We start from the raw sequence: 12535 nt of genomic DNA, 5'->3' as shown, positions 1-12535 counted from the left end.
GAAAGAATGAACTGCAGAAATTTGTCCATAAACAATTCAGCAGTGTACAAAGTTCTGTAATGTGCATAGGCCCTTAATTGGCTTAAACTATGTCAGAATTCTGACACATTTTTGACACATTGTGATACATCTTAGGCTGCATTCCTTTTGGGAAGCATGTGTGGTGTCCTGGCGCGGAACACACTTGTCAACCTGCCCTGTTAGGTGGATGTTACTTTCTTGTGTCTGCTCCAGCCCACATCTCTAGGTTTTCATGTCATGCATTTTATAATGTATTCTAATGTAACTTCTCTGGCAGTTGTTAGTTGTCAGTTTATAACCTACTGCAAAAGAAAGAGCTTATGTCTTATTATAATAATACTTCAATCTTATGATAATAGGATAATTTAAAAGAGAGAATGACAACTCCATTTTTGGTAGGCCTAGATAAATATGGCCAAGATAGATAAGGCCAATAACAAATGGAAAATATAAAGAAAGAAATAGTTTTACAAAATGAATATATAAGGAATTAAAAATGAATCTAGCAGTAGACACGCATTACTATTATACGCCTTCCTATTTTATATTTTTAAAAAGGTATATTTACATTTATTTCCATTCAAATAAGTGTTTACCAGTATAGTGATAAACACATATCTGCATTATTGTCATATTATGCTAAATTCTGTCATATTATGCAGATCCCATCCCATTTGAAGGAGAAAATAACTCTGCCTAATGTATACCACTCATTTACAGATGCCATTGTTTTTCACTGTACCTGTTTCACTGTACTTCACTTTAATGTTATGGCAGATCAATTTGTTTTCACCTTGAATGGATCAATTGTGAATAAGTCTGGAATGAAAAAGCCTGCAGGCCAGATGGGCATTGTGGTACCACAGCCAGTCATGATTCAAAAGCAGGTGGTCTCAAGGGCTTCTGCAGGGTGATGTTATGCTGTGTGAGCTGCACCAGTGCTAAAGGGGCTGCACAATCAGTGGTAAGGTGGTATTGTCCCCCTGGGCTCACCCAGATTTGGTGTCAGGAGGGGTGCCCACATTAGACACACATTGGCAGAGATAAAGCAGCTTAACCCTTTAAGGACTCAGCCCATTTTGGCCTTAAGGACTCAGACAATTACATTTTTACATTTTCATTTTTTCCTCCTCGCCTTCTAAAAATCATAACTCTTTTATATTTTCATCCACAGACTAGTATGAGGGCTTGTTTTTTGCGCGACCAGTTTTCCTTTGTAATGACATCACTCATTATATCATAAAATGTATGTTACAACCAAAAAACACTATTTTTGTGGGGAAATTAAAAAGAAAAACGCAATTTTGCTAATTTTGGAAAGTTTCGTTTTCACGCCGTACAATTTCTGGTAAAAATGACATATGTTCTTTATTCTGAGGGTCAATACGATTAAAATTATACCCATTATTACATACTTTTATATTATTGTTGCGCTTAAAAAAAATCTAACCAAATTAGTAAGTAGCTAATTTTTTTGCGCCATGATTTGTACTTTTTTTTATACCACATTTGCATATAAAAAACTTTTAATAAATTTTTAATAATTTTTTTTAATAAAATGTATTTAAAAAGTAGCAATTTTGGACTTTTTTTTTTTATGTTCACACCGTTCACCGTACGGGATCATCAACATTTTATTTTAATAGTTCGGACATTTACGCACGCGGCGATACCAAATATGTCTATTAAATTTATTTTTTACGCTTTTTGGGGGTAAAATAGGAAAAAACGGACGTTTTACTTTTTTATTGGGGGAGGGGACTTTTCACTTTTTCTTTACTTTTAAATTTTTTTACATTTTCTTTTACACTTGAATAGTCCCCATAGGGGACTATTCATAGCAATACCATGATTGCTAATACTGATCTGTTCTATGTATAGGACATAGAACAGATCAGTGTTATCGGTCATCTTCTGCTCTGGTCTGCTCGATCTCAGACCAGAGCAGGAGACGCCGGGAGCTGGAAGGAGGAAGGTGAGGGGACCTCCGTGCGGCATTCTAAATGATCGGATCCCCGCAGCAGCGCTGCGGGCGATCCGATCATTCATTGAAATCGCGTACTGCCGCAGATGCCGGGATCAGTATTGATCCCGGCACCTGAGGGGTTAATGGCAGACGCCCGTGAGATCGCGGGCGTCGGCCATTGCCGGCGGGTCCCTGGCTGCGATCAGCAGCCGGGATCAGCCGCGCATGACACGGGCATCGCTCCGATGCCCGCGGTTATGCACAGGACGTAAATGTACGTCCTGGTGCGTTAAGTACCACTGCACCAGGACGTACATTTACGTCCTGCGTCCTTAAGGGGTTAAAGGGGTATTCCAGGCAAAATCTTTGTTTATATATATCAACTGGCTCCGGAAAGTTAAACAGATTTATAAATTATTTCTATTAAAAAATCTTAATCCTTCCAATAGTTATTAGCTTCTGAAGTTTTCTGTCTAACTGCTCAATGATGATGTCACGTCCCGGGAGCTGTGCATGATGGGAGAAGTCAAATCTAGAGAAAAACAGGGACCAATGGGCCTGACGAGGATTGAGGCGATGAGCAGTCTGTAGATATAGCAAGTTCTTGTGGTCAGTATAAATGGTAAGTGGATGTACAGAGCCCTCCAAGAGATAGCGCCATTCTTCCAAAGCCAACTTAATAGCCAAAAGCTCACAATCTCCTATTGTATAGTTTCTCTCTGCGGGTGAGAAGGTTTTAGAGAAGAAACCGCAGGTTACTGTTTTTCCCTTGGAAGATTTTTGTGTCAAAATAGCGCCTGCACCGACCGAAGTAGCGTCCACTACCAAAATAAATGGCTTGGCTGAGTCTGGTCTCGACAACACAGGAGCAGAAGCGAAGGCAGATATTAACTGTTTAAAGGATTCTTCGGCCTCCAGACCTTTGGATTAGCCGCTTTCTTAGTAAGAGATACAATGGGAGCAACCTAGGTGGAATAATGCAGAATAAATTGTCGATAATAATTGGCAAAGCCGAGGAAGCGCTGAATCGCTTTCAAGCCAGAAGGTCGAGGCCAATCCAGTACTGCGGACAACTTGTTAGGATCCATTTGCAGACCCTAACTGAAGACAATATATCCTAGGAATGGAAGACTGGTCTTCTCAAAAGTAGACGTTTCAAGTTTACCATAGAGATGATTGTCTCGGAGGCACTGTAAAACTTGGCGGAGGTGAGAACGATGATTATGGAGATCTGGCAAGTAGATAGGATAGGAGTATAGGAGATCATGAAAAATGTCATTGACAAACTCCTGGAAGACCGCCGGAGCATTACAGAGTCCAAAAGGCATTACCAGATATTCAAAATTACCATCACGAGTATTAAATGCAGTCTTCCATTCATCCCCTTTTCGTATACAAATTAAATTATAGGCCCCACGAAGATCCAACTTCGAAAAGATTTTGGCCCCTCGCAGACAATCAAACAACTCAGTGATCAAAGGAAGCGGGTAGCGGTTCTTAACAGTGATTTTATTCAGGCCACTGTAGTCAATGCAAGGTTGTAGGAATCCGTCCTTCTTTTCTACGAAGAAGAAACCAGCTGTGGCAGGAGAGGACGACTTCCTGATGAATCCCTTCTGTAGGTTTCCTGTATATACTTAGACATGGCCAGAGTTTTGGGTACAGATAAGGGGTAGATTCTGCCCCTGGGTGGTGTGGTGCCGGGCAGCAGGTCAATGGGACAATCGTAGGGACAATGTGGAGGTAACACTTCGGCTTGCTTTTCACTGAAGACATTAGCAAAATTCAGTAGAAAGGTAGGCAAACCCAGCAGTGGACGAGAAGATGGTCCCAACTTGGTCACCCGTACGTGAATACAATGATTGTTGCAGTGCGGACTCCAGCGAAGGACTTCTCCGGTCTTCCAATCCAGCTGTGGAGCATGGAGCTGCAACCAGGGTAGACCCAGTAAGAGAGGAGAAGTACAGTGTGGAAGCACGTAGAAGGACAAGTTCTCTCTGTGTGAGACTCCGACCTGCATTAACAGGGGTTCAGTGCGGTATAGCACAGTACAGTACAGTTTTTCTCCATTGACCGTGGAGATGAACAGCGGTTTCGGGAGGAGTAGAACTGGCAGAAGATACTTGTGCACAAGAGAGGCATCAATGAAGTTACCAGTGGAGCCAGAGTCCAGGAAGGCCAAGAGTGAGAGGTTCACTTTAGAAGGAAGAAGAAGCTGAACCGTCATATTTAAGCGTGGAGAGGAGGAATTCACACCTAGGGAGGCCTCTCCCACAAACCCTAGGTGCGAGCATTTCCATGTGGTTGTGGACGTACAAGACAATCTTTGAGGAAATGATCAGCACTGGCGCAGTAGAGACACAGATTCTCAGTTCTTTCTTGCGGAGTCAGGCGAGTCCGATCCACCTGCATAGCCTCCACTGCGGGAGGCAAAGTAGAAGGTTGCGGTGGTTGTTGGAAGACAGGTGCCGATCGAGGAAAGCGCCGAGGTCGTGCTGATTCTTTTTCTTGGCGTAGTTCCTCACATCTCTCAGAGAAACGGATATCAATCCAGGATGACAATTGTATCAGTTCATTCAGATTAGATGGCAACTCCCGGGCAACGAGGACATCCTTTATCTGGCTAGATAATACCCTCTTTAAGGTAGCACAGAGAGCTTCATTATTCCAAGACAACTCCGATGCCAGGCTCCGGAACCGGATGGCATATTCGCCTACAGTGGAGTTGCCCTGGGAAAGACTCAGCAAAGCAGTCTCAGCAGAGGAAGCTCGGGCGGGTTCTTCAAAAACCGTGCGGAAGGAGCTGAGCGCATGTCATAGCGGGATGGTCCCAGCAGGTGATCCGTGGCTAATGCCAGACATGATCGATGACAGTGATGCTCAGCATTAAGCCTTTAGAATCCACGATCAAAGTTGAATGCGGCGCTACAATGTCAAAAAACTACTCCCAGATGCTCAGCGGAGCTGATTGAGATCACAGCAGTAAAACCATCGATCGCCTGAGCGGACAGTGGGAGGGTCCTCAAACAGGATAGGGGATAAGATGCCTGATCGTGGGAGTCCCGCCGCTGGGGACCCCCGTGATCTTGCACGCGGCACCTCGTTTATAATCAGTCCCCGGAGCGTGTTCGCTCCAGGTCTGATTACCGGCGACCACAGGGCCGACGGCGTGTGACGTCACGCCTCCGCCCCCGTGTGACATCACGCTCCGCCCCTCAATGCAAGCCTAAGTGAGGGGGCGTGACAAGGATTGATCATGGCTGAATGGTTCTCCATTTTGGCTCCAAAAGGGGGCACCCCTATACCCTAATGCATCATATACACAGGGCTGTTACAAACTTTGTAAAAAAAAAATGTATTCATACAAGAAAAGTAGATGCCGTTAAACTAAATTTCATGCATGCTACACTTTACCGCGAGCAATTATTTTCATTGACGTATCAAATGTAATTAGGTTTGGAGATTAAACAAGGAAATAATTTTGTAATAAATTAACCTGAGATCACAGAAAACATTTGTCTGGTGAATTATGGCATTTTCCCCTTATTAAAATGACCTGTTAGAATTACTGAACGGAGACTTTTTGACAGTAGATGATATTTTTCATTAGGGTAATCAAGCGAATCATCAATGTTGTCACCTTGCCTCCTCATTTGTTTCTGAATGATGATATGGCTAGTAGAAATACACAGATGCCTCATACAGAACACAATACTCTGCAAAATATTTCGGAAGATTCTCTACTCTTTACTATTTGCCATTTATCAGCCTTAATTTTATAATTATGTAAAGACACATTATGTAATAATAAGATAATCATTTTTTCATTATCCATATTATCATCTAATGGTGGGTCTGGGGGGTACAGACTGCTAAACTGGTGTATAAACCATGCAATGATCCATGAAAAAAGTATTCAAAGCTCTTTAAAAAAAATAAAAAGGAACTTTCTCTACATTGCCATACCACCTATTGGAGGAAGGGAAGTCACCCCTAGAAGGTGGCAATGTAAATCAAGTTATTTTCTTTCTGGAGGAGAAATACTTTGCATACTTTTTTAACATGGGGTATTGTATGACTCCACATGCCAGTTTGGGGCTCCCCAAGGAGACACTATTTGGTGCATAAATGATCCCTCCTAAAGAGTACCTACCATCAAACCATATTTTTAGACTAACTCAGATTATATACCCTAACTACTCCTAACACCCCTTCTGCCCTTAAAAAAAAATTTCAGAGCTTTAAAAAGCTGTGTATCATACCTTTCCCCTTGCTCACATTGTGTGAGCTCCTGGCAGGAGAAAGTGGGTGTTCCCCAGCAGGCACGATGTCACTGAAGCCTGCGAGAGCTGTGCCTCGCCATACCCCACAAGCACTTCCTGAGTTTGGTCTCCTGCCAGGCCGGGAGGAGACCAAACTAACTGTTTGGCTTGCGAAAGTGAACAGAAGAGAGCCACCTAGTGGCCGTTTTTTTCAATCACATTGAAAACATATAAAGGTTTAGAATTTTAACAGCAAGTAAAGAGCAAAGCATCTTATAATTACATAAGGAACAATACATTAAAAGTTTTGTTTGGTGATAGGTACTCTTTAAAGATCGATAAGAGGTTCTGCAGCAGTTAAGATGAGTATTATAAGGAATGCCACATGGCAAATACTGAACTCTTTGTGGCTTTTAGATAAAGCACATGTTGATAACCAAAAAGGAGAGCATCATAGCACATTGTAAAAAGGCCTAGAGGGTATAACAGTCACAGAAGGACAGATCTAGTCTTGTTAAGAGCCCGCAGCTGTTTTAAGACATTATATCCTTCGCCTTTGCATGAGAACTAGCAATCACTGGCCATGAAGATACCATATGTGTCATAACATTGCCTTTGGCTCCAAAAAGTAGATATAAGGCTCAGGGGACAGTGAAATGAGATCTCATGCAAGGTTTGTTTTCTACTTGTATTTTCTTAGCTGTACATGACCGTAGGTTACAGGTGGAAGTAGAACAAAGGCCAGTGTGACCTGACCGACAGCTGTGGCAGGTAGAATACTAATATAACACTCTAAGTACTACCTTAGCACGTGTGCTGCCACTGGGTGATTATCACTTCTGTATGGCTGTTATAATGGCAATGTTACATTTATAGCAGAAAGACTGTAGTGGTAGAATTCTTAATCCACTCCCAGGCATCCTGGTATATTTAGTAATATATTCTCAAATAGTAGAAAGCAAGCCTCATAATAACACACCACAGTTTAAAGAAGCAGCACTGTTCATATCAGCTTTAAATATGTTTAGGAAATATTAAGATAAAGTAATATCAATGATTAATAATTAATTTTGATTTTGCCTAAAAGACTTGTCTGGGGACATCATTTTTTAAATGGCTGGTGAAGTATATATCTATATATATATAAAACTCAATGTGTGTGTGTATGTGTATGCGTGCATGTATGTATGTCTGTGTGTGTGTATGTTCCAGCATCACGTCCAAACGGCTAAAGATATTAACATGAAACTTGGCACACATGTTACTTATATGTCAGCAACAAACATAGGATAGGTAATTTAACCCTTATTCACCCCTATTTGCCAGGGAGGTTTTTTTTTGTTTAAAGTCCCATACAAGTCTAAGGGAAATATATGTTACTGCATAACTTCCAAACCGCTGGAGATATTTCGATAATACTTGGTCCCATGTTACTTATATGTCCACTTAAAATATAGGATAGTTAATTTAACCCTTAACTACCCCCATTTGTGAGGGTCAGGGTTTTTGTTTAAAGTTCCATGCAAATCTATGGGAAATTTATGTTCCCACACAACTTCCGTACGGCTGGACATATTTCAATACCTGGTACACATATTACTGGTCGGGATATGAGGATGGGATGAGAGGTCGGAATAGGAGGTCAGAATAAGAGGTCGGGATAGGATGTCAGAATAGGAGGTCGGGATAGGAGGTCGAGATTGGAGGTCGAGATAGGAGGTCGAGATAGGAGGTCGGGATAGGAGGTCGAGATAGGAGGTCGGTATAGGAGGTTGGGATAGGAGGTCGGGGTATGAGGGCGGGATATGGGGTTGGGATATGACAACAATATATGAGGATGGTATATGAAGTCAAAAGCTTCCTCTGTTGATTTTCCTCCACAACAAGGATTAGGAAGGAAAAACCGGTCAACGCCGAGTACTCAGCTAGTTAAAAATAAAAGTCATACTTACCTGACATGATATCCTGCAGCTCCTGGTCAGACATTATCATGGATCACCACTTCTTCCTACTCTTGAGACAGGTTGTTTCAGTCAGTGATTGGCTAAGTGTACAGTTCTTGCTGATATGACTTGTTTTAGGAGCAGGAAGAAGCAGGTATGAGTGTGGACCCAATGACATCAGACCAGCTCATTTACACTGGGAGCTCTGTTGGTCAGTCCATTGGAAGGACAGGAGTTGAGCAGAGAAAAAAATAGTGTACATCCTTTTTTTTTTTCTCTGCTCTACTCCTGTAAGATACTGGAGACGTGACGGACCCCATTCATGTCAATTGGATCCATCAGGACCCAGCGATGTCAGTTGTGCTCCGACCCATACAAGGTCTGTTCAGCGCAAACAAAAAAAGACCCAAAAGGACCCTGAATGGTCAGAGCACAACGGCAGTGTGAACCTAACCTAAGCAGGGGCGGATGCATTGTCTAGTCTCGGTAGGGGCACTATTAGAGTATTTTGTGTTGGCAGACAGAAAATAAGGTGTTGCTTACGGAACTTATAATATTATCAAATGTATCATACAGTCCTAACCTTGTTTAAGACTCTTAGGCCATGCTCACATGTCAGAATAATAATCAAATATACCAATTGCCACAGAATGGGAAAGTGCTAAAGAAGTTTTTACCATTTTAAACTACAGCTCCCAGTATGACCTAAGCAGTGGTAAGGGGATGCTGGGAGTTGTTGTTTAACCCATCATAACTGCAGAACTTACAAGTGACTACAGCTCTGATGGGACATAGTGAGGAAAAGACGCATTATTGAAGGCAACAGAAAATTGTGTTAGACTTGTCAGTAAAAGCAGAAAAAGGGAGAGACCACTGTGGTACTCAGAAGAAGTGGCCAAAATCATAAAAAAATAAAAACTAGCATTTAGCAATTATAAACAACCCGGAGCAATGAAGATAGGGAAATCTATAAGACTAGGCAGAAAGAGGCCAAGCAAGTTATAAGAACTTCTAAAGTGCAGGCAGAAGAAAAACTAGCTCAGTCTGTGAAAAAAGGGGATAAGACATTCTTCAGATATATAAATGAAAAAAAAGGAAATTAAAACAAGGAATAACTAAATTAAAAACAAAGGAAGGAAGGTATGTAGAAGAGAATAAGTAGACTGCCTTAATGAATACTTCTGTTCAGTTTTTACAGAAGAAAAAGAAGGAGAAGGACCTCCATTAGAGAGGAAAATTAAGGAATCGTTTGATGCATGTGTCTTTACAGTGGACAAGGTTCTACATTTGCTGTCTAAAGTGAAGACAAATAAATCACAGGGGCCTGATGGGATACACACAAAATTATTAAAAGAGCTTAGTGGTGAGCTAGCAAAACCGTTAACAGATTTATTTAACCAATCACTGGTAACAGGAGTCGTCCTGGAAGATTGGAAATTAGCAAATGTCGTGCCCATTCACAAGAAAGGTAGTAGGGAGGAATGAAGCAACTATAGGCAAGTAAGTCTGACATCAATAGTGGGGAAATTAACGGAAACCCTACTAAAGGATAGCATTGTGGAACATCTAAAATCCCATGGATTGCAGGATGAAAAACAACATGGGTTTACTTCAGGGAGATCATGTCAAACAAATCTTATAGATTTTTTTGACTAGGTGACTAAAATCATAGATGGCGGAGGGGCAGTAGACATTGCATATCTAGATTTTAGTAAGACTTTTGACACTGTCCAACATAGAAGACTTATCAATAAACTACAGTCATTGAGCTTGGACTCCCATATTGTTGAGTGGATTAGGCAGTGGCTGAGTGACAGACAACAGAGGGTTGTAGTTAGTGGAGAATATTCAGAGCAAGGTCTTGTCACCAGTGGGGACCTCAGGGATCTGTACTGGGACCAATATTGTCTAATATCTTCATTAGTGATATCGCAAAAGGTCTCGATGGTAAGGTATGTCTTTTTGCTGATGACACAAAGATATGTAACAGGGTTGATGTTCCTGGAGGAATACGCCAAATGGAAAAGGATTTGGGAAAACCAGAAGAATGGTCAGAACTCTGGGAACTGAAATTTAATGTGGATAACTGCAAGATAATGCACCTGGGGCCTAAAAACCCTCAGGCAGAATATAGAATATTTGACACAGCCCTGACCTCAGTATCTGAGGAGAGGGATTTAGGAGTAATTATTTCAGAAGATTAAAGGTAGGAAGACAATGTAATTGGATGTATAGGGAGAGGTATAAGCAGTAGAAAGAGAGAAGTGCTCATGCCGCTGTACAGAACACTGTTGAGACCTCACTTGGAGTATTGTGTGCAGTACTGGAGGCAGTATCTCCAGAAGGCTATAGATACTCTAGAGAGAGTTCAGAGAAGAGCTACTAAACTAGTACATGGATTGCAGGACAAAACTTACCAGGAAAGGTTGAAGGACCTTAACATGTATAGCTTGGAAGAAAGAAGAGACAGAGGGGATAAGATAGAGACTTTTAAATACATAAAGGGAATCAACACGGTAAAGGAGGAGAGCATATTTAACCTCTTAAGGACGCAGGGCGTATGGATACACCCTGCATTCCGAGTCCTTAAGGATGCAGGGCGTATCCATACGCCCGTGGAAATTCCGGTCCCCACCGCTAGCCGGTTGGGGACCGGAGCCGGATGCCTGCTGAAATCATTCAGCAGGCACCCTGGCACATCGCCCAGGGGGGTCCTGAGACCCCCCCATGTCGGCGATCGGAGAAAATCACATGTCAATTCAGACATGCGATTTTCTCCAATTCCGGGCTGATCGGGTCTCTGGTGACCCGATCACCCGGAAAATAGGGCTGATCGGAGTTGTCAGCAACAACCCCGATCAGCCTAAAGGATTGGAGTGAGATCGCAAAGCTGCGATCTCCTCCTATCCCCTGCCATTACTCAGAACGGAGTTCTGACCAATGGCAGCGCAGGACAGGGGGTTGCCATGGCAACCCCCCGTTATGCCCGCCCCTGGATGTCAAGGGGCTCTGGAAAGAAGATGGAGGCCGTACCTGCAGGAGAAGATGCCTGGGGACCTGGGATCTTCGCTGGAGCCTGCAGGATCCTGATCAGGTAGGGAATCCACAGTGGGGGGGGGAATTGAAAGTGAAAGTAAATCGATCTTTACTGTGGCAACCACTAGGGGGGCCAAACTGCAACTCCCAGCATGCCCAGAGAGCCAAAGGCTGTCTGGGCATGCTGGGAGTTGTAGTTTTGCAACATCTGGAGGGTCACAGTTTGGAGACCACTGTTACAGTGGTGCCCAAACAGTAGCCCTCCAGATGTTGCCAAACTACAACTCTCAGCATGCCTCGACTGCCCAGGCATGCTGGGAGTTGTAGTTCTGTAACATCTGTCCCTTCAGATTTAGCAATTTTCATGACATTTTTGAAAATTGCTGCTCTACTTTGAAGCCCTCTAATTTTTTCAAAAAGCAAAAGTATGTCCATTTTATGATGCCAACATAAAGTGGACATATTGTGTTTGTGAAGAAAAATAAAATTTATTTGGAATATCCATTTTCCTTACAATTAGAGAGCTTCAAAGTTAGAAAAATGCTAAATTTTCAAAATTTTCATGAAATTTTGGGATTTTTCACCAAAAAAGGATGCAAGTAACGCCGAAAATTTACCACCAAAATAAAGTAGAATATGTCACAAAAAACAATCTCAGAATCAGAATATTCGGTAAAAGCGTTTTCGCGTTATTAATTTGTAAAGTGATGGTGGTCAGAATTGCGAAAAAGGGCTCAGTCCTTAAGGTGAAAAAGGGCTGCGTCCTTAAGGGGTTAAAAGAAGAAAAACTACCACAAGAGGACATATTTTTAAATTAGAGGGGCAAAGGTTTGTGCAGTAATATCAGGAAGTATTACTTTACTGAGAGAGTAGTGGATGCATGGAATTGCCTTCCTGTAGAAGTGGTCGCAGCAAATACAGTGAAGGAGTTTAAGCATGCATGGGATAAGCATAAAGCTATCCTTCATATAAGATAGAGCCAGGGAATATTCATAGGATTCAGATTATTGGGCAGACTAGATGGGCCAAATGGTTCTTATCTGCCGACACATTCTATGTTTCTATATCAGTGACTACAGGTGACATCTTCTCTATAGTCTTTCCTTATCTAATTCAGATGTACATACCGCCAGGATTTCTTCCAGCTAAATGTTCACTCAGCAGAACTTGATACCCAGATGGTCCCTCACTATGTCAGTGCATTCTGATCCTCTATATGAAAACAATAATCATGACAATACTGCCAAACACTGCATTCTTTGAATATAATACTGGCACACACCCTCTGAATATAATTTTGACACACT

This window comes from Hyla sarda, chromosome 1, assembly GCF_029499605.1.
Source record: "Hyla sarda isolate aHylSar1 chromosome 1, aHylSar1.hap1, whole genome shotgun sequence".
In the NCBI taxonomy this organism is placed as follows: Eukaryota; Metazoa; Chordata; class Amphibia; order Anura; family Hylidae; genus Hyla; species Hyla sarda.
Note: the sequence above shows the minus strand (reverse complement) of the source record.